Here is a 24103-nt window from a genome sequence, read left to right as displayed (position 1 = left end):
TCTACCAGTTTTTCCATACGTCTGTAAAGAATTCGCGTCAGCATTTTGCATCCGTGACTTATTAAACTGATAGTTCGGTAATTTTCACATCTGTCAACACCTGTTTTCTATGGGATTGGAATTATTGCACTCTTCTTGAAGTCTGAGGGTATTTCGCCTGTCTCATACATCTTGCTCACCAGATGGTAGGGTTTTGTCAGGACTGGCTCTCCCATGGCTGTCAGTAGCTCTGATGGAATGTTGTCTACTCCTGAGGTCTTGTTTCGATACAGGTCTTATCAGTATTCTGTCAAACTCTTCACGCAGTATCATATCTCCCATTTCATCCTCATCCACATTTTCTTCCATTTCCATAATATCTCTATATACTGCTTCCACCTTTCTGCTTTCCCTTCTTTGCTTAGAACTGGGTTTCTATCTGAGCTCTTGATACTCATACAAGTGGTCCTCTTTTCTCCAAAGGTCTCTTTAATTTTCCTGTAGGCAGTATCTATTTTACCCCTAGTGAGAAATGCCTCTACATTCTTGCATTTGTCTTTTACCCATCCGTACTTAGCCATTTAGGCATCTCATTTTTGAGACATTTTTTATTCCTTTTTGCTTTCTTCATTTACTACATTCTCCCCTTTCATCAATTAAATTCAAAATCTCTTCTGTTACCCAAGGATTTCTACTAGCCCTCGTCTTTTTACCTACGTACTTGATCCTCTGCTGGCTTCACTATTTCATGCCTCAAAGCTGCCCATTCTTCTTCTCTGTATTTCTTTCCCCATTCCTGTCAATCGTTCCCTAATGCTCTCCCTGAAACTCCCTACAACCCCTGGTTCTGTCAGTTTATCCAGGTCCCATCTCCTGAAAATCCCACCTTTTTGCAGTTTCTTCAGTTTTAATCTACAGTTCATAACCAATAGATTGTGGTCAGAGTCCACATCCGCCCCTGGAAATGTCTTACAATTTGAAACCTCGTTCCTAAATCTCTGTCTTACCATTATATAATTTGTCTGAAACCTTCCAGTATGTCCAGGCCTCTTCCATGTATACAACCTTCTTTCATGATTCCTGAACCAAGTGCTCGTGACTAGTAATAGGGCAATGCAACCCTTTAGGGCGGTTTTGCCTATTAATGGGAAATGTAGTGGTCAAGATTAGATTCTTGAAGGGCTCACTTTTATTTGAACAAAGCTTTATATATTCCTAATTGAATACTTCATTGTGGAACTTTGCTTGGGGGACAAGACAAGAACAGGTAGGGCACAGCTGACATCGCTGCCGTGATAACTGTTTCCTTAAGCCTAGGAAAAGTGAGTGGTTATTAACACTACATCTGAATGTAGCCATATCGTTTCACTTGGACGATTCCATTTCAGAAGTGGCTTCATGCTGGAGCACCAGAGTAGAAAATGAAAGGAGGTTTAAACACATAGTAGAATTCGGAATAAAGAACCGTATCACACAGGGAAGCTAATAGGAGTGGTATGGCAGTGGGTATTCTGCATAAAACGCTGATCAGTATCTGTCAACACTATTTCCAGTGTCGTATTTACAGCTAAGACAGCAACAACAGAACTTCATTATTTCCAAGGCCATTCCAGTTATTATGACATCCAGCCATGTGCCAAGGTCAAGGAGGGGAGGGGAGGGAGACTTGATATCATGCCACATCAGCATCAGCAATTTCCTATATCCAAGCCAATTTTGGGGTCATGAGATCGGCACTGTAGCATCCGGCCCCATGCCAAGGGTATGGAGGGGACGGGGAGGGGGACCAGGTGTTGTGTCACACCATAATCAGCACTTCCTTACATCCAAGACCATTCCAGAAATCATGACATCGGTGATGTCACATTCAGGTCCATGGGTAGTTTATATTTTTTCTAGTTAATATCATAATGTATTATTTCTATCAATCCTAAAATGGTATGAGAAAACAATTTATGTGCAGAAATGTGTGATTTGCGGGTGTGTTGTGACTTCCGTTAAATAGTAGGCCTAATTAATTACATTCAGTCTCTCTATTGGCTTGATTAGCATAATATTTTAGCTAACAGATATTTTTCAGCAGTTATATGCCTCATCTGGTTAGTTTTATGACAATTAATTGTTAGGCGTAACTTCCAAAATGTCAGCTGTTATTAGACATAGCAATCCAGCATGGGGTGCATAATGTAGAATTTTATGCACTAATTTGGCGTATATGTGTGTACGTGGAAATTAACTCGAACTTCCTTTTATACTGCAAACGCTGTTTCCCAATATTGTGACATCACATCAACTGACTTAAGCCTTACAGCGCCCTTTCATGTACTAATCAAAACTAGGTCTTGGATAATTGGTGTAAACATCGCAGTTTTTGCACTGCCTATGTATTATGCAAATATTTTTGAATTTTTCAACGTCTTAGATGTCGAAAGTAATTAATTTACGACTTTGCTGCGTTTTTTAATAGCCGAGCCATCTGTTGTTGGGAGTGAGAACTACCAATAATAGCTCTAAATACGGACTATCCACATTACTACAGTGCAAACATCTACTGGTGGCAGCAATAACCTCAAAGAAATCATGAAACAAAGATCAAACGTTGCTCATTTTCTACAACGCATTCATCTGCTGGTGGCAGGTGCACTCATTTTCTATAGTGCAGCCATCCGCTGGTTCAAGAGTGTGACGGAAAAAAACCCCGTTACAAGATGTATATTTATAATATGCAAGGATTGCTTCGTAGACAGCGAGCGCGCTACATGGTGCGTGATTCGCGGAAGCGCGTGGCGCCCGCAACGGTCGGCGGGACGCCTACGTCACCACGTGGCCCGCAGCTTGGGGCATTGTTTGGTTTCTCGCACATTATGCGAAAACTATTTAACTTACAGTGAGAGCGATGCGGCAGTGGACTGTGGTCAGCAATTCTGAAAGACCGATATTTATTTCAATTCACGAGACGCAAAAGTTATAGTATCCTCAAAATCGGTTAATATCTCGAATACTGAAAGATTAATAAAAATAGTAAATAACAACGTACAGGGATTAGCGAGAACACATTAAAAACGTTTCGTCATAGCGGATCGAGTGACGTAGTCATATGTTAAGATTCGTAAATAATTAAGCCCGTAAAGAGCAATAAACAAAATTAGAGGGAAACTTGTTTATAAAATTCAATAAAAATTCATGACGTAAAGAACGGCACTATATAATATTTTGAGTGTCATCACACGTATTTTAAACTAGTTAAGCTACACTGTACACTTAATTTGCAATAGTTTTCATGGTTTGCAGATTATTATTAAAATTTATCGCCCGTATTAAATTAATTATTATAGATATAAAGATTTTGAGCAACCCTATGTGTAGATCGCTATAGATTACGTCTAAAAACGGAGATATATGCAGTTGTATGTTAAAACATTGCAGCACAGATTTCAACAATCAAATTTGCGCTAAGTGGCGAAATTTTGCAAAAAAATTAATACTTGATTTACGGACGATAGAATAATCTTAGAAATTAATGTAACATAGTAAATAAGATTTTTAGCGCGGTCCCGATGGTGTACTTATTTCTGTCGAGGGATGTGTGTATCAAAATTTCTAACCTTAACTGGTGAGATTGGTACTTAAATAACCAGGAGGTTGGACATCCGAGCCTATATAAGCGAGTGCCCATCTTGGCCAGGGGGCAGTCGTTGGTCAGTAGTTTTGGAAGGTGGGTGGCGAGCAAGCCCCGGTTTTTGGTGGCCCATGTGGTCGTTTGAGCAAGAATTTTTCGCGCTGATTTCTTTCGACGAAGGATATTGTTTAACAGTGCAAGTGTGCAAGCATATATCTGGTGAACTTGAGGTGCTAAGATTATTTGTGTGAGTACGATTTACAAGGTATACATCGTCGTAAGTGAACATGTGACGAATTGTGATTTCGCGCCAAGACTGTTAGAACAAAGAGGACAGTGGTACTTGTGGTTCTGTTCGAACTGATTGAGTAATTTTCGTTTATAGCAGCCTATATTACTGCTATTGAGGGCTCAGAGTCAAATTATTATTAAAGTACAACTGTAAACCGTCTCACCAGTGCTAATTTCATTGCGTGAAAGGAAAAGGACAACGCCAATAAATATTGTTGAACTGTGTCGTGAAAAACTGATTTTGCTATAATAATCACCTAATTTTTGTTCCCTACCATAAACTGTACTCATGTCTGAGTGAATAATTAATTCAAAAACTATAACAAATGCGCGGGTGTGGAACAGTGTACTAATGCGCCAAGTGTGGAAATCATCCCCTGAGACTTTCGTGAGAGCCAAAATTTCCAATAACATTTTTTAACCAACATTTGTACGTGCACATTCGTGTGAACTCTGCAACCGCACTTCATCATTATTTTACCGCCCCGTCGCAAGAGCAACTGGGTTATGAAAGGGATAGTAACTTAGGTAAAACTCATTTTCAACATACAGTACGAATTCTTATTTCATATAACCAAATGTTCGTTTTTAATTATTTGTAGAGAAATTGCTATCTACTCATTCCAATAGTCCATGGAAAATGATTTATGGCTTCAAATGAAATTTACCAGTGTGATTGATGAGCCAATCAGTAATGCGAATGTAGCTGACAAAATTTTTGGCAGTAGCACTACTTTATCATATTTGGGCACTAAGCACGAGTATGTGGACATTTGGCAGTGTGGGGCTTTGAGGCCTCCCTTTCCCTGCCCCTCCATGTCCTTGACATGTTGCCATATGCAATGATGTTTATGTCATGATTCTTGGAATGGTCTTGCATATAAGAAAATGCTGAACCTAATGTAACATGATACCCAGTCCCCCTCCTTTCGTTGGTCTTGGTACATGGTCAGATGTTATGATTCCTGGAATGTCCTTGGAGATAACGAAGTGCTGATGCAACTGTCAGCAAAATATAATAGGCACAATTGTCTCAGCTGTAATACGAAACCAGAAATAAGTGCTCAAAATGTTGTCACCGTTTTTTTTTTTCATAATGTCCACAACCCTACTACTGATGGTATTTCTGTTTGCACAATACTGAAGCTTTAGTAACGTCAGACATGCGGTATCGGCGGTGTCTTTTCCGATCGCACACAGCGCACGGATCGCTGCTCGTAACTCAGCACTTTCAGACAGCCGCTGGAAACCACTGCTATAGAGCGCTCGCCTGACGCGGCTGGATGTCGTTACACACCTCACCAGAGAACGCCGAATTCGCAAGCAGTGTTCATCCACCCCCTTACACCGAAGGACGCATCAGAAAGCAAAAGCATACAGGCGGTGCAACTATTCATTAACTAACAGTACGTGCAGCCTCTAAGGCTATTTCTTAGTAATTGCAGAAATAAGAGACGGAGGCCTCAAACCAAAGACTGATTTGAACACTGCAATACTTTGCTTCAAGGTACTGTAGGGCCTTGTCTTTATGAGACATTCAGACTGACGTTGCTAGTTAGAAGTGGATTGCCTAACATTTCTGGTTCTTTCAGCCATGACTGTTTCATTGTCATCCAAGACAACTGACGTTACACACAACTACTGACTGGTGTTAGCAACCAACGAAAGTTTTCATGTTTAGGTCTGTAACGGGTCCCCCAGTTTCCCGTTGTTGTAATAAAATTAGAATTGGTCGGGTGAAACCATTTGGTATGAGGCGTGTACTATGGAGGAGAAGTTCATCATGGAGCCAGTCCATATTTACTGACCATTGACATAAAGTCTCAATAAAATGAGATGGAAGCCCAAGGAAAAAAGTGCATATTAAGTGAAGTGTAAGAGACGATGTACAGGAACATTTCAGTATCTCTAGAAAAAGGGCCACCACGCAATTTGGAGATAAAAATGTAGCTGCAAGAAAAGGCAATTGAAAGGAATAGTGGGTAACAGAAGAAATACTTCAGATGATCGGCGAAAGAGGGAAGAACGAAAGTATTCTGCGAAATTCAGGAATACACAAATAAAAGTCACTTAGGAATGAAATAAATCTTAAGTGTTGGGAAGCTAAGGTGAAATGGCTACATGAGAAATGTGAGGAAATCGACTAAGGAATGGTTGTCGGAAAGACTGGCTCAGCATATGGAAACTTCAAAGCGACCTTCGGCGAAATTGAAAGCAACGGGTATTAGACTGTTAAAGGCACAGGAGAGAGTGTCTAGGTGGAATGAGTACATTGCGGTTCTCTATGAGGGAAAGGACTCATCTGACGACGTGATAGAAGAAGAAACGGGAATCAGTAGAGAAGAAATAGGAGATTCAGTATTAGACTTAGAATTTAAAAGAGATTTCGAGGACTTAAAATAAAATAAGGTAGATGGGATTGATAACATTCCATTGGAATTTCTAAAATAATTGGGAGAAGTGGCAACAAATCGATTATACGATGTGTAGAACGTATAAGAGTAGCGATGTACCATCAGACTTTCTGAATAACATACACACAATTCGCTAGACTGAAAGAGCAAACAAGTGCGAAAATTATCGGTCAAACAGCTCAACAGCTCATGCATCTACATCTACATCTACAAGGGTACTTTGCAAATAACACTTAAGTGCCAGCCAGAGGGTTTATCGAACCATTTTCATACTACTTCTCTACCATTCCACTCTCGAATGGCGCTTGGGAAAAAGGAACACCTAAATCTTTCCGTTCGAGCTCCCATTTCTCTTATTTTATTATGATGATCATTTCTCCCAACGTAGGTGGGTGTCAACAAAATATTTTCGTAAATAGATATCGCCGCAAAGAAAACCGCCCTTGTTTCAGTGAATGCCACCCCAACTCGCGTGTCATATCAGTGACACTGTCACCCCTGTAGCACGATAACACGAAACGGGCTGCCCTTCTTTGCACTTTTTAGATGTCCTTCGTCAATCCTACCTGGTAAGGATCCCATACCGCGCAGCAGTATTCCAGCAGAGGACGGACAAGTGTAATGTAGGATGTCTCTTTAGTGGGTTCCTCGCATCTTGTAAGTGTTCTGCCAACAAAGCGCAGTCTTTGTTTCGCCGTCCCCACAATATTATCTATGTTGTCTTTCCAATTTAAGTTGTTCGTAATTGTAATTCCTAGGTATTTAGTGTAGCTGGCAGCCCCTAGATTTGTACGATTTATCGTATACCCAAAATTTATCGGATTTCTTTTAGTGCCCTTGGGAGTGACCTCGCACTTTTCTTTGTTTAGTGTCAATTGCCACTTTTTGCGCCATACAGAAATTCTCTCTAGATCATTTTGTAATTGGAATTGATCGTCTGATGATTGTACTAGTCTGTAAATTATAGCATCATCTGCAAACAATCGAAGGGGGCTGCTCAGATTATCACCTAGATCATTTATGTAATTCAGGAACAGCAGAGGGCAAATGACACTACCTTGCGGAACGCCAGATATCATTTCTGCTCTACTCGATGATTTACCGTCTATCACTACGAACTGTGACGTTCTCTGAGAGGATATCATGAATCCAGTCACACAACTGAGACGATACTCCATATGCACGTAATTTGATTAATAGTCGCTTGAGAAACTGTATCAAACGCCTTCTGGAAATCTAGGAATATGGAATCGATCTGAGATCCCTTGTCGACAGCTCTCATTACTTCATGAGAATAAAGAGCACAAGAACGATATTTTCTGAATTCGTGTTGGTTATGTATCAATAAGTCATTTTCTTCGAGGTGATTCATAATGTTCGACTACAGTACATGCTCCAAAATCGTACTGCAAATTGAGGTCAGTGATATGTGTCTGTAATTCAGTGGGTTACTCCTATTTCCTTTCTTGAATACTGGTGTGACCTGTGCTACTTTCCAGTCTTAGGAACAGACCTTCCGTCAAGTGAGCGGTTGTATATGACTGCTAAGAAAGGCGCTATTTTGTCTGCATTCTTTGGAAGGAACCTGATTGGTATACCATATGGACCGGAAGACCTGCCTTCCTTAAGTGATTTGAGTTGTTACGCAACACCTAAGATATCTACTTTTTTGTCACTCATGCTAACGGCTGTTCTGGTTTCGAATTCTGAAATATTTACTTCATCTTCTTTCGTGAAGGAATTACGGGATATCATCCAAATTGCTGACAATAATACTGTACAGAAGAATGGAAAAGAAAACTGAAGATGTGTTACGTGACGATAAATTTGGCCCTAGGAAAAGTAAAGGCACCAGAGTGGCGGTTATGACGTTGCGGTTGATAATGGAAGCAAGACTGACGAAAAAAGACACATTCATGGGATTTGTCGAGTTGGAAAAAGCTTCGCCATTGTAAAATTGTGCAAGACGTTGGAAAGACTGCGAAAACTATGAGTAAGCCATAGGGAAAGACGGGTAAAATACAATATGTACCAGAACCAAGAGGGGAAAATAGTAGTGGAAGACCAAGAACGAAAGGTACGGATTAAAAAAGGTGTAAGACAGGACTGTAGTCATCACCCATGCTGTTCAGTCTACATGTGAAAGAAGCAATGATGGTAATACAAGAATGGCCAAGAGTGGGATAAAAATTCAAGGTGAAAGAATATCGATGTTAAGATTCGCTGATGCTGTTTCTGTCCTCAGTGATAGTGAAGAAGAATTACAGGACCTGTTGAATGGAATGAAAAGTGTAATGAGTACAGAGTATTTACTGAGAGTAGATCGAAGAAAGACGAAAGCAATGAGGAGTAGCAGAAATGAGAACAGCTCGAAAATTAACATCAGATTTGGTGATAACGAAGTAGATAATGTTAAGGAATGCTACTAGCTAGGCAGCAACATAACACATTGATGGACACAGCAAGGAGGGCGTAAGAGGCGTAGTGGTACTGGCAAGAAAGGCATTCCTCAGCAAGAGAAGTCTGCTAGTATCAAACATATGTCTTAGATTGAGGAAAAAAATTCTGAGAACGTAAATTTGGAGCACAGAATTGTACGGCCGTATGATATGGACTCTGGAAAAACCGTAACAGAAGGGAATCGAAGTATCTGAAGTACTATTCTACAGAGGAAGGTTGAAAATTAAGTGCACTTACAGGATAAGTAGTGAGGAGGTTCTCCGCAGAATCGGTGAGGAAAGGAATATATGGGAAACACAGATAAGACGAAGGGGTAGGATGGTAGGATATCAGTTAACACATCAGGGAATAAATTCCATGGTGCTAGATGGAACTGTAGAGGGTAAAAACTGTAGAGGAAGCCAGAGATATGAATACATCCAGAGAATAATTGAGGAAGTAGGTTGCAAGTGCAAAAAAAAAAAAAAAAGATCTTGGACTGCATCAGGCAACTCGACCGTGCAGCTGCTTTTTCTGATGTTGTTGGACAGCGTATTTTCGAGGTGCCCGTTCACTTGGAAAATGCTCACTGGTTTTCGGTCCAAGGAGCAGTCTTGGCTATTAATTACGACAATTTAATCAATTGCGTAGATTTAATATACAGTTAAAAATATTATGTGGTAGAGAAGCCGCTCAACAAATCACAACTGGTTACAAATTCTGTCAAACAATTAGCCTGCTCAACATATCGTAACGGGCAACAAATTACGTGAAACAATTTGCCTCCCTAATACGGATATTTGGTCAGTGGTGGCTTGCATATTCAGATATTAAGTCGGAACAAATACAAAAATCTCCTTTTAAAACTTTCGGGCTTGGAGGCTGTGGTCGATGTATATAACTGTTCACTGACGTTTCCTTCACATCAGTGAGAGACATCTGCAAAGACGAATTAGCAGCTGAAGATGTCTTACACTTCTTGGGACGAAACGTCACAGCTGTGGTAGGTTAAGGAAAGGCAAACCTATGTTTATAGCATTTGTTGACTTACAAGGGGAGGCCGCCAATTGTGAAATACAGATTCGATTCAAACTGCGCATAATAAAAGCTCATGGCCAGAGGTGTAATGTGGCAAAGCACCAAGATGCACTTCTCAGCCGTTGTCGAGAAAATCGACAGTTAAAGGAAACCGTTGCGGTGAAATATACTCTACGATTAATAACTTTCTACAGCGTCGTGGCGCAGCGGTAAGCGCTCGGGTTCATAATCCGGAAGTCGTCGGATCAAATCTCGCGCCATGCAACCGTTTTTTTTTAGTATTTGTTTTTTGTAATTCAAATGTATACACACACACATATATAATTCTCGGCAATCAGTTGCAACAATTATGCATATAATAAGTTTTTGAAAGTCGTTTGTCGTGGAAGAACTGGCTACTTCGAACATAATTATGTTTTCCGCAAACAAAGTTGTATTTCACAAATGTTATTAATTGTCTTCATAATGTTTACCACTTATAGTTAACGGAAGACGTAGAAACGATATTCCGAAACGAATACGTATAGTGTAAGTCAAACGTTCGAATTAGAATAGAGACCCCACGAAAACAAATTTGCTGTGGCAGGTATGAAATATAAACTCCGTTATTCGCTCGTTACACTTGAAGCACAGATGTTGAATGGGCCGAAACGAGCCGCCGCATAACAGCGTAGTTGCCTCCTAACTTAGAAAGAAGGTAGATGCGGTTCCTAGCGCAACTTATAACATCGTCGAAACTCAGTGCGTACGTGAGAGCTTTGGTACACCCTGTTGAACAAACGGAAAAATGGAGACGGTACAATTGGAGAGCGATCCGGGCCTTTCACATGAAATTGATGTGATCGAAGAAGATTCTATACACAGTGAAGTGGCGAAACAACAACTGAAAGATGCGTTGGTGTATTTTGAAAGCCTCCTTCCTAACATTAATCGCATCGCAGCAGAACCGTCATCATCAATCAACGAAGAAGCCATGGTAATTGGTGAAGAAATGTTCCAGAATACGCTGCACATGCTTGCCAAAAAAACCCTCGTTCATGAGAGGAACTGATAGACATGAATGAAATCGACGATAATAATGCCTACGAAGACGTTGAAACGAGTCCCATTGCCAACGAATCATAAGACGAATACGAGCCGGACGAGAAGAAAAAAAAGGGTACGACTATATTTCTCTGGATTACAAAATTAGAGCTGTCAACCGGGCCAAAGAACATCCAGGCTGGAGTCTGAAAACTCTACAAAGAAAGGGGGGTGCTCTCGTTTGACAAATATGGGCTATTTATCCAGGAGGTAAGAGCAAATCAAACGTGGCGGTAGCAAATTTGATAAATATTGTACCATCGATACATGGGTGCATGATCGCTTCGTAGAAGCTCGACAAAACTTCCAGCAAGTTACTACCAGAAACCTGCAGCAGTGGGCCTTGGGCGCTGCAAGCGCTGCAAGTCAGTTCCCAGATTTCAACTTCAAGGCTTCAAAAACATGGGTCACCGAATTTAAAAAGAAGCATGGGATTCGTCAACGGAAAATCACAAAATTAGTCTCCCGGAAAGAGACGGCTACCCAAGACGAAATTTTGGCTGCAGCGAACACATTTCGGATCCAGACGCGAACGTTGATATCTAACTTCGACAAAGATTTCATAATTAATACTGATCAAACAGGTACGTAAAGAACTGTTTACAAATATCATATGACATGATGATAGAATACGATAATCTGACATATGATAGACAACACAGATTTCGTATATTTCTTATATAAACGATATTTTTATATTTTGTTTGTCAGGGTGCCAGTACCAGTCCACGTTCAACGGAACTCTCGCCGAAAAAGGGTGAAAGGCTGTCCTGGTAACCCGACACGAGATGAACAAGGTGACGCATTCGTATACGGCACTGTATTCAATCACGATGTCTGGACGACTCTTGCCTCTTGTTTTCGTTTGCCTCCAAGAGTCCACAGGTACGTTTGGACCCAGAGTACAGACGACAGTCGACGAGTACGCCAAGAAGTATACCAGCGTTGTTATTACATCCTCCAAATCCGGTAACCTAACAACGGGTTTGTTCATGGACTTCTTGCGTAATGCTTTGCAACCATACGTACAAAAGAAAGAATTTCTTCTTCTGATCGACTTTTGGGGTGGGGAAACGAACCCGGCTTTATACGATGAGATGTTTCAGGACGATAAGAAGTTACCAACGTGCACTATAAAAGTCATTCCTCCAAAGTGCACTCCTTTCGTCCAACCGTGTGACGTGTATTTTTACCGGCAGATAAAAAAAATTCATTAAGCGCCTTCAAAACTGTGCTTTCTTAATCGAGCGAAACCGTGACATCAACTCCAGAGACGATTGTATAAAACCCAATCCATCGTCCACCACCAATTGTCCTCTCCGATTTTTGCCGATATCATGCGACACGCGTGGTATGCATCAAACCTGACGAACGATAGAACAATTTTTCAGAATGCCGATCAGGTGTGTTTCCCAACATGTAATTTAAAAAACAATTGTTGTTGTAAAACCGCATCGTTTATCAGATGTGATCGATGTCGTGCTGTTTTCTGCTTTCCATGTTTCTATGATAACTATCACTCTGGTTCGTGCGATACTCTAGCTACTTCTTGTCACTAATAATTAATTATGTGCGAGTGTATTCCGAACTTTTCAATAAATTGTATCCACTTTAATATTATTTGTGATATTGTGTTTTATTTCAAGTATTATTTTTCCACGACAAACGGCTTTCAACAATATATCATATGCATGATTTTTGCAACTGATTGCCGGGAATTATATATATATATATATTTTAACCTCCCCACAAAAAACAATAATTAATTCAATGAACCAAGTGTAACCTCCCCTCGGAAATAAGAATTAAATGAATTTTTAAATATTGTAACCTCTGAAAAAAATTGGTTCCCATTCATAATCTCTGTGCAGAAATGCATTCACATTTGATGTACCCTCAAAATTGTTTTCTCATTTAATGTTAAGTTCGAAAGAGAAAAATTCCTAAACACCAAAATAACAAAAAATTCAGTAACCTGGTAAATTTTATGACGACAGCAGCGCTGCGCCACGGCCCTGTACTCTGAATAAAAAAAGCAAAAAATCTTTACCTCAGTAAAAACTGCGAATATATCTGCTCTAACCTACAAAATTTTCGGCACAGCTCCGTGCAATGCTGGCATATGCTTTGTGATTCGTGAAAGGAATAATCATGCTTTGGGTAAAATCTTTAAATTGAAATGAATGCTTTTTTTTAAAAAAAATTACTTTATATTATAAAAATTATTATTGGAGCATTTTTTAAAAGAAATTGAATGACAGTTAACATACATTATTAGATATGCGCAAGGCTGCTTCTTTACCTTCTACAATAATACTCATCCTCCAGAGTCCCGACCAGAGCAGACTGCCGACACGCGCAGACACGCGCAGACTCCTGCCGACTACTGCCGACTCACGCAGACTACTGAAGACTAACGCAGACTACTGCAGACTACTGCAGACTAGCGACAAGCAACAAGTAACTACATACTGCTCTCTGGACAGAGACTCTCCTATGCCTTGCCTATTGCAGGCAGCGCATATAGCGCATACCTCTTACATAACCCTCCACTGGGGGGGCCAAAATTTGGCAGCGATGGTGAGTCAATTGGACTTGCCATGAGCAACAAATTTTTCTTAATTAACTAAGTTTACAATCACAGAATATATACATATATATAAGTGCAGAACATGAAATAAAATATAGTGCACATGCACTGAGTACAGAACATATCAAGCAATGACAAAATGTATATGCAATGAGTACAAAACATATTAACAAATGACAAAAGTGCACACGCACTGTAGTACAGAACATATCAGCAAATCACAAAATGTATACGGAATGAGTACAAATCATATTAACAAATGACATAAAGTGCACACACACAGTTGTTCAGAGCAAATCACCAAATGTATACGCAATGAATACAATACAAATGACATAAAGTGCACACGCACAGTACTATTTTACAAGAACTAGGATAGGATAGGGAAGGATTGCATCATGGTTGTAGCACATCAGGTTGCACGCAGCTGCACTGAAAGTCCATATATTTCTGCAGAAGCACAACACCAAGTGAGACAATCTGAAGTTCTTTTCCCTGAAGTATTAATCAGTGTAGCCAAGACACTGAAATGTCGTAGTAATATTCCATGTTATCATTTTGGTAGTACATTAGGTACACCAAACAGTAGTACCATAATAACATCTCCATCGCTCAAGGTGGTGGACAGCATGTCTTGTCAACACCACGTTCTTGTAAGGTACGAATTAGTGCAAAACCAAATATAGTGCTCCATGAGTATGAGGATAGACAGGACAAACGGATATTGCAGTAATTTCTGGTAATTAGGTCAGAAGGTGAAGGACATTAAGTCACATGCTAGTCTACATTGAGAATTACACTAGTCTAACAACTAATTTGAGTAATTCGTGGCACTCATCGCCCAGTTACTGAACATTTCTGTACCATGTGCGAAGTATTACAGAATAATGTTCGTAAGTCATCTGTTTACACAGAACATTGGCACTCATTGACCAGTTACAAACCATGAGAAGTCATCATTCAAAACATTAGTTAATGAGTGTAGCATCAAGCTACTGGTATTCATATATATAGCATGAGAGTGACATAATATAAATGTAAAATATAAGAAACAGTGGCATTCATTGGCCAGCAAGTATTGAATATTACAAAACATTGTTCATCATTCAAGTGACATATGACATATTTAAAAATAATTATTGGCACTCATTGGCCAGTTACAAATCATCAGAAGTCATCATTCAAAACAGGAGCTAATGCATGCATTATTACAAAATATCATTCACTATTACTCAGAACTCATCATTCAAGTGTCATAAGACATAATTAAAGTGTAACACTCTGTAACTATTACTCAAATTCTGTGATTAGAAAACATCATTCAGTATTACTCATAACTATTTTAAATTTGTAGCATTATTTGGGACTGGTAATATATTTTTTTTTGTGCTAACAATGCATTGCGTTGGGATCGATAATTAATTGCTGGGGGATAACAATATTTGCTTTTGACTTATTGCTGCAAATGAAGATGGGTAACGTCATTCGTCATGAGTCAGCTGCAGCAAGGTTATGAAACAAATAGAGTATATGTGATCACATTCATGAATGACACAGGTTTAATGACCAATTGCTTATAGCACATTAATTTCATGAATAGCTTCCCCTGGAAAAATACAAAATGGATTATTAAGCTGATAGAAGAAACGCATATTATGCTGAAAAGTAGTGAACTTCGAATTAACAGGTAATGAAATGTGTATAAAATATATATGTTCTCCAGCTGTCCTTTCCAAAACCTTAAGTCATCATACCATGCGACATAAGACATACTGTCAAAACGAACCGCAACAAATACCTAAATAACTACATAGCATTTCTTAACTAATAGTAAATATATAAACTTCATCATTATTTTCATCTGCAAAGAAAAACTTCATTATCATTACTATCACACCTGCAAAGAAAAACTTCATTATCCAAATCACCATAATTCCATTATTATCATCACCTGTAAAGAAAAACTTCATTATCCATACTAGCACATTCTGCATCGCTATTCATCTGCAAAAAAAAGTCACTTCATTATACAACTATTCATCGTATAGCGTTCCTTATTTCTAGCATATTTCATCACTGAAACTAAGATGTGTAGTTCTGTCTGACAGCCTGCATCAATCGCCTCGCATTCTGAAAGAAAAAAATTAGTTAAGACTGCTATCATACGATGTGTATAGTATATTCTTGTTAATGCTGATCTATTTACTCTTCGTGACGAGGTATTGCATCTTCTTTCGTTCATTCCGAAGGTGAAATTCCCATTTCTGTTTAATTTATTTCTTTTACACGTTATTTCTTTCTGAAAATGATGAACAATGATTAATGTCTTGCATTTAAATCATATACCCATTAAATAAAAACTGGTTTCTAGTGATATAATTGAGCATACAGCATAGCATGACAGAAAACGTAATATGTCAAAAACATAGACAGTGTGCAGGTGCAAAAATGTACACAGAGTATCACAATGTAGCAGCAAAAAAAAAAAAAAAAGTAAAATAATCACGATGTTGAGATATCATATGGCAAAATGTCAAAGTCAACTGGTGTTTGTTATATCTTAAATATTTCATAGTGCATACAGACAAAACAGGAAAACAATCATACATACATGAAAAATGTGTTATGTGCACGGTCTGATGTGTAACAACAAGAAATGCCTCTCTTTGTTCAGCTTGTATGTTGTGTAGTTGATAGAGGCGAGAGTTGAAGACTTTAATGGAGAAAGAATTTGATAAAATTAATATGGCCCTAGATAGAATTGCATAATTGGTCATAAAATATGTAAGTTTATCTGGAAAAATGTGCATGGTCTGATGTGTAACGACAAGAAAAGCAACCTGCTAAACTTACCTTGCCGGGCACTTGCCAAGAAAAAATACGATAATCAGAAGTAAGTGTTCATGTAACTACAATTGCATAACTGGTCATATAAAATCAGGAACTGGCATTACAGTGTGATAAATCATAAAGTATGTTCATTCAATAAAGGGTGTGATGTTGGAGACATGGTGATTCCCTTTGGTTCTTCTGGTTCTCAGAGTTTCGACGTGTACTACATTGGGGTGAGGAATGCTGCGAATTCGATATGGACCTGCGTATAAAAGCTCAAATTTGCTACATCTACTTTTTCCTCTATTAGTTAAATAGTGTGTGCGTAGTAATATCTTCTGTCCAACGTGAAAGTCACGGCGTGTACAAACCTGTTTTTGCTGTCTTCTCCGGCGCTCTGCGGCACGTTTGATGTTGTTCAGCGCAATGTCAATTATTTCATGGTGTCGTAGTCGACGAGATGTAGGAAAGTATACTAATTCTTTAATTTTGTTAGGTGGTTCAACATTTTTCAGTATAACAGTCGGAGATAACATAGTAGATTCATTTGGTATGGAATTAATTATATCCTGGAATGACAGTATGTGTGTGTCCCAATCAATATGTTTTTATGGCAGTATATTCTACACAGTTTACCAATTTCTTTCATTAATCGTTCACAGGGTTCGAAGAAGCATGGTACCTAGATATATAGATCGTAGAAATGTTTCTAGCTCGTAACATACGTGTCCATATAGCATATCGAAACTGTGGTCCATTGTCGGAAATTACTTTTAATACATATCCTACGTGAAATAGAAAATGTTTTACAAATGCTTTCGAAACAGTTTTAGCAGTAGCTTTGCGTAACGGAGTGAAGGTAACAAATTTCGAAGTGAGTTCAACAGCGACAAAGATGTAGCAAAAACCTCTATTAGTTCTGGGAATCGGACCAAAAATGTCTACAGCGGCCATGTGACTCAATTTAACAGGTACAATGGGATGTAATGGAGGAATATGTGAAGTCGTATCTGACTTAGCTTTCTGGCAGCTTTTACATGACGCTAAAACTCGTCGAATACGTTTCTCCATGTTGGTAAAATAACAGTTCTGTCTCAGTATAAGAAAACTTTTCTGGCTCCGTAATGTGCGTAACTTAAATGAGTATACCAGATTAATTTGTTAACAAGTTCGTCAGGAATGCATAATAACCAATTGTTGCTGTCAGGGTGAGAGCGGCGAAACAGAATGTATTTGCGTACAGTGTAATGATTTCTAATGGTAACATTATTCCTATCTTGCCAAAGGTGTTTAATTTCTTTCCATACGTTGTCTTTACTCTGCTCTTGTGCTATGTCTTGTAATGACAACGAAATGAAATTCTCAAATGCAACTTGTTGAATGTACATGACGCTGAAATTTGCTTTGCAGAAGTTGGTTGCGATGTCTTGCTGATTGTTGCTGAGAGAACGGGATAGTGTGTCTGCCACAATACTTTGTGTACCGGGAATGTGAACGATTGTAAAATTAAATTCCAGCAAATAAAGTTTCCATCTACTTAATCTGTCGTGTGTAAATTTAGCGGAAAGTAAAAACTGTATCGCTCTATGATCTGTGTAAACGGTCGTATGTCTTCCATAAAGAAAATGCCGAAATCTCGTAAATGCCCGTATAACACATAATATTTCAAGTTCTGTAACAGAGTAATTGCGTTCAGCAGGTGACACAATGCGACTCGCAAAGGCTATGTTTTTAATTGCTGTAGTGCCATCTTCTTCAATTTCCTGAAAAATATGTACGCCTAAAGCGGTGTTAGAACTGTCGGTGGCAATGGAAAAATTTCTAGTAAGATCTGGATGTGATAAAAGTGGTTCATTCAACAAAGCTTCTTTCAGGTTCATAAATTCAGAATGTGCTTGCTTATCCCAGGACCAAATAGTGTTTTTACCTGTCAATTGACATAATCTAGGGGTGTCTAAAGCAGAGTAATGAATAAATTTACGAAAAAATTAGTTAAACCCAAAAAGCTGCGTAGTTGTTTCTTCGTCGTAGGAACAGTAATGTCACGTAAAGCTTGAAGTTTTTCCGGGTCTGGCGTAATGCCGTCTGCTGAAATTACATGTCCAAGAAATTTTATAGAAGTTTTGCCAAAGTGCGATTTACTGATGTGAAATGTGAGTTGTTCAAGAATCAGATTGTGTTCAGACCAGTTAGCTTCTGCAATAAGAATGTCGTCTACATACGTTGTGATTCTGTCTTTAAGTTCTGTCGGAAGTATTGTATTCAAACCGCGAATAAATGCTGCTGATGAAATAGTTAAACCGAACGGTAATTTACAATATTGATAACAGTCACCAAAACAGAGAAAAGCCGTGTACTTTCTGCAGTTCGGATGGAGTTGAATTTGCCAAAATCCCGATTTCAAATATAATGTGGAATAAATAGCAATACCATGAAATTTCTGTAGAAGGTCTTCTAGTGTTTGTGGGCGATCTGTTTCATTAATAATAATGTCGTTGATGTGACGCGAATCAAGTACGAGGTGATGTGAACCATCCTTTTTCTTAACAATATGGAGCGGGTTTATGTACGGACTAACTGCCAGTTCAATAATTCCTTGGTCAAGCATAGCTTGCAATTCTTTCTTAACTTGCTCTCTGTGAATATACGGAATGGGATAATGTTTGACTTTAAATGTGTCGTGCTGTTTAACTTGAAATTCATACATAAAACCGGACATTGTACCAGGAACGTTGTCAAAAACTGGAGCTTGCTGTAAAAGAATTTTGCGTTATTGCATGCGTTCGTCGTCTGTATTTGCACTGCTCTGTTTAACTTCATCAGAAATCATCTGTATAACATCATAGTCGGCTTCGTCTGGAGTATTATAGTTGTTTACGTACGTATCTGTTAACAATGGGGAATGACAGTCTATGTTACGTGATGCGGAAATGACCTCTGTACGATTAATTGTTTGTTCTTCTGCAGATAAAGAGTGCTGAAATTCTAAAGCCAGTTGTACATTTTCATCCTTTAACATTAAATAGGAGTTTTGAAAGTCAGTAATTGCGTCGTGTTGTACCAGAAAATTCGTACCTAAAATAACGTCTGTCGTCAATAAGGGAACAATCCAAAAATTTAAGTGAAATGTATGACCTGCAATACAAAATGATAAATGTGTCTGTAATTTTACATCTACTCCTTTACCAGATACTTCTCCTTTTACTTTAGTTTTGCCTAATGGTAACGTAGGATAGGTATTCTCTTTGTTACATTCGTTGAAAGTTTCCTCATTTATGACTGACATAGGAGATCCAGAATCGATTACTGCTGAAAATTTGGATGATCCAATTTTTACATCGATGACAGAGTGTGAAATGGTTTTTTGAATAACTGGTCTTTCCTGCAAAAGAATGTCTCGGATGCCGTCAAAAGTAATAACATTTTCGTGAACAAGATTCTGCGTGTCAAAAGTATTGCTTGCGTTACTGGAAGATGCAACCTGTACTGTATTTAGTCAAATTCTATCTGACGTGCTATTATTTTCGGGAGGATGCTGTGGCATTTCCACTATTTGAACTGTTCTGTTATTTCTTCCTGACGTATTACGTTCGGGATGATACCTACTGTCTGGTTCACTCATCATGATATGTTGTTGCGGATGATTTTCCTGTTGGTAAGACCGACTGTTATTAAACGTACGCTGAAAATTGTGCTCATTACTTTTACGTCTGTCATGATAGTCATTTCTATACGGTACATTGCGATAGGAATTGAAATGGTGTGTTTTCTGTACGTACTGGTTTCCTTGTTGCTGTGCATTACTATTTGTTGGGGCCGACGCTATACGCGTACGCGGCGAAACATTAAAGCTTGGTTGACCTTGTACATTACATTGTTGGTTAGGTATGCTAACCGGTTGGTTTTGTTGCTGTTGTTGGGAAAAAACTCTATTGCTATCAAAATGTGATTCCTGTTGCTGATAATTTTGACGATACTGATAATTAAAATTTTGTCTGTCATTAAAGTTCTGGCGGTTGTCGTTCCTGAACCGTCTATTACCTTTGCTATTGAAATTGCGTGGCTGATCGTAATTGCTGTATGTTTGTTGACCTTGGTTATTATATGAAAAAGTTTTGTTTATGAAGGAATAATCCGATTGCTGCACTTCCAAAAGCTGTAACAGATCTCTGAATGCCGAAATATTTTCTTTCTGCTGACCCATTAAAAGTGACACTCTTAATGATCGTGGTAATTTAGAAATACATAATTGAATAAGTGCAGATTCACTGTATTGTTCACTTAAGTACTGGTTTTGTTGGACCATGTGTTCAAAAAATTGCGTGACACTGGGATAATTTGAGTTCTCATAATTCGGTAAACTAATTAGTTGATCCTTAATTTCGCGCTGTGTCGTCTTCGACCAATACGCTGACAGAAATGCATTCTGAAATTCTTCTACCGAATAGCATTGTCTCACGTTCGGTCTCATACGAGTTGCCGGTTCGCCAAAACTGCAAATAAATTCAAGTTTGTGCGTTACAGGCGAAGTCAGTGGAAAGGCAAGGCTAAATTGTTGTATCCAATCCAATGGGTGAATCTGTGTTCTGTCATTTTTAAATACTTTAAATTTTCTCACTGATAGAAAACGTTTGTAATCAAAATTATCGTCTTTGTACGTTTGAACAGGTTCAGGATTGTATGAGAATCTATTTGTCTGTAATTGTTCGGAATTTAAGTCACGTACTCTCTGTAAATTACCTTAATTATACTGGCTGTGTGAGTGTGACAAATGTTCGGAATGTGCCGTATGCTGTGACGTGTTATTGACTGAAACATTTTTCATCTCTGTCACTTCTTGCTGTAAAGTTGACAATTTTCTACGTAATGTATTACTGGACGAATCTATCTCACTGATCGTCTGCTGTAAATTTTGGAATTCAAGTGTTTGATTAAACGAAATTGGTGAAGTATCGTCTGATTTGCTCTCATTATTACTTTCGATAACGTCAACACGACTGGCCAATTCATCATATTTTTCAGTCAGTATTTTTACCTGATCATCGTTTTTAGTGTCACAAGCATTGATTTGTTTTTGTATTTTACGTGTGGTTTCGTTCAATTTTTTAACATCTGCTTTGAGGACATCGGAATCCTGTATAAGTTCTAATTGTTCAAGTCTGTCGGTCACTGTCTGAAAGTCTACTATGTGTGTATCTGTTTTTGATTTAAGGTCGGAAATTTCATCATGCAATTCGGTGTTCAACTGTTTGATAGTATTAATTTCGTCTGGTACTGTAGCAATATTGTTGTCTACGTATGTTTTTGCTTTCGTAAACAATTTACGTTTATCTTCCTGCCTCTGTGCAGTAATTTTTTTCATGGCTTGTCGTTTTACTTTATTCTGTTCCTGTATGAATTTACGGTAACGCGTTTCACTGTTTTGTAGGTGGTCATTAAAACGTTCGTCAATTTGACTGTTCTGTTGGTCAAATTTCGCGTCTACTTTTGCATCCAGTGTGCGTGAAAGTTCTGCTGACATTAATTTAAACTCGTCGCGTAACTGTGTTGGGTTTTCAGAGCATTGTTTAGCGACTGCACTAATTTCGTCTCTAAGTGATTCTGTTGCAGCTGTTTGCGTATTCCTTAATTCTTGAGCAACAGATCTAATTTCTTCACTACTTTTCCTAGCACAAGCCTTAATTTCCTCACGTAATTGTTCTTTAGTATCATGACATTGCGCGGCAATGGCTATAATCTGTTCACTAAGCTGTCTCGAATTGTTCTCTAGTTTTTCATTAAGTTGTTATTTGAGATTTTCATGATTTTCATTAAGTAGTTTGAAGTTGTTGTCTTGTTTTTTATTATGTTCATTAATTTGTAGCAACAATGCTATAATTTGGTCCGAGCCAAAATTAGCAACTCTATTCTCTGTGATGTGTGTTGGTGTATCTCCATTAGTCTATCTACAGGATTCTATCTACATCTATACTCCGCGAGCCACCTTACGGTGTGTGGCGGAGGGTACTTATTGTACCACTATCTGATCCCCCCTTCCCTGTTCCATTCACGAATTGTGCGTGGGAAGAACGACTGCTTGTAAGTCTCCGTATTTGCTCTAATTTCTCGGATCTTTTCGTTGTGATCATTACGCGAGATATATGTGGGCGGTAGTAATATGTTGCCCATCTCTTCCCGGAATGTGCTCTCTCGTAATTTCGATAATAAACCTCTCCGTTTTCTGTAACCATTTGGTCATTCTGTAATTCTTGAAAACGTTTACCAATCGGATGTCCACTGTTGGTCTCTAAATCGGAATCAAATAAATCTGACGTACTTTGAGTACATTGTTCATTTTCGTTAGAAAAATTTATCTGTTCACAATTCAAAATTTGCAAACCGGGTGTGTCAAGCTGGGCAGCGTTCATTGTAACAGAACGTCCCGCGTTATCAATTGTCGTTAAATTAACAGAGGACACAATTGAATTTGTTTGCTCATCATTAGCATTAAAATCATTACTAGTGATCAGTACGCACTGATTGTCTGTAAATGGAGGACTATCATTAAGACACTGAGTGTCGCACGTATTATCGGCCAAATTATTAGAGTCGGCTATTTCACTCATTGCACATCACGATGTACTGTTAACAGTTTTCACGGCATTTTTCACAAATCAGAATTAAGCACAAATGAAACAAGGACAATGCAAAATGCAACAAACACAATTACAACAAAGATCAACAAATTGCCAATGATCTGTGAAAGAAAGAGTGACAAATTAGTAAATGCGTTGCGCCAGATGCAAACTACGTTTAAATAAATAAGAGCAGATATATCACTACTTCTCAGAAGATTCACAAAGAAATACGATCCTGGCCGGATGTCGCCAAGTGTAACCTCCACACACACACACACAAAAAAATAATAATTAATTGAATGAACCAAGTGTAACCTCCCCTCGGAAATAAGAATTAAATGAATTTTTAAATATTGTAACCTCTGAACAAAATTGGTTCCCATTCATAATCTCTGTGCAGAAATGCATTCACATTTGATGTACCCTCAAAATTGTTTTCTCATTTAATGTTAAGTTCGAAACAGAAAAATTCCTAAACACCAAAATAACAAAAAATTCAGAAACCTGGTAAATTTTATGACGACAGCAGCGCTGCGCCATGGCCCTGTACTCTGAATAAAAAAAGCAAAAAATCCTTACCTCAATAAAGACTGCGAATATATCTGCTCTAACCTACAAAATTTTCGGCACAGCTCCGTGCAATGCTGGCCTATGCTTTGTGATTCGTGAAAGGAATAATCATGCATTGGGTAAAATCTTTAAATCGAAATGAATGCTTTTTTTAAAAAAAATATACTTTATATTATAAGAATTATTAATGGGGCATTTTTAAAAGAAATTGAATGACAGTTAACATGCATTATTAGATATGCGCAAGGCTGCTTCTTTACCTTCTACAATAATACTCATCCTCCAGAGTCCCGACCAGAGCAGACTGCCGACACGCGCAGACACGCGCAGACTCCTGCCGACTACTGCCGACTACTGCCGACTCACGCAGACTACTGCAGACTAGCGAGAATCTGAATTTCACAATTGGCGGCCTCCCCTTGTTAGAGAGAGCTTTCGACAATGTTGACTGAAACACTTTCTTTCAAATTGCAAAGTTGGTAAGGGTAAATTACAACGAGGGAAAGACTATTTATAATTTGTACAGAAACCAGATGGCAGTTATAAGAGTCGAGGGGCAAGAAAGGGAAGCAGTGGCTGAGAAGGGAGTGGCATGGGGTTGTAGACCAAAGCTTGAGGTTTGCAGATGACT

The sequence above is a fragment of the Schistocerca cancellata genome, chromosome 2, assembly GCF_023864275.1.
Source record: "Schistocerca cancellata isolate TAMUIC-IGC-003103 chromosome 2, iqSchCanc2.1, whole genome shotgun sequence".
Taxonomy (NCBI): domain Eukaryota; kingdom Metazoa; phylum Arthropoda; class Insecta; order Orthoptera; family Acrididae; genus Schistocerca; species Schistocerca cancellata.
The sequence above is the reverse complement of the archived record's forward strand: the minus strand, read 5'-3'. Positions refer to the sequence as shown.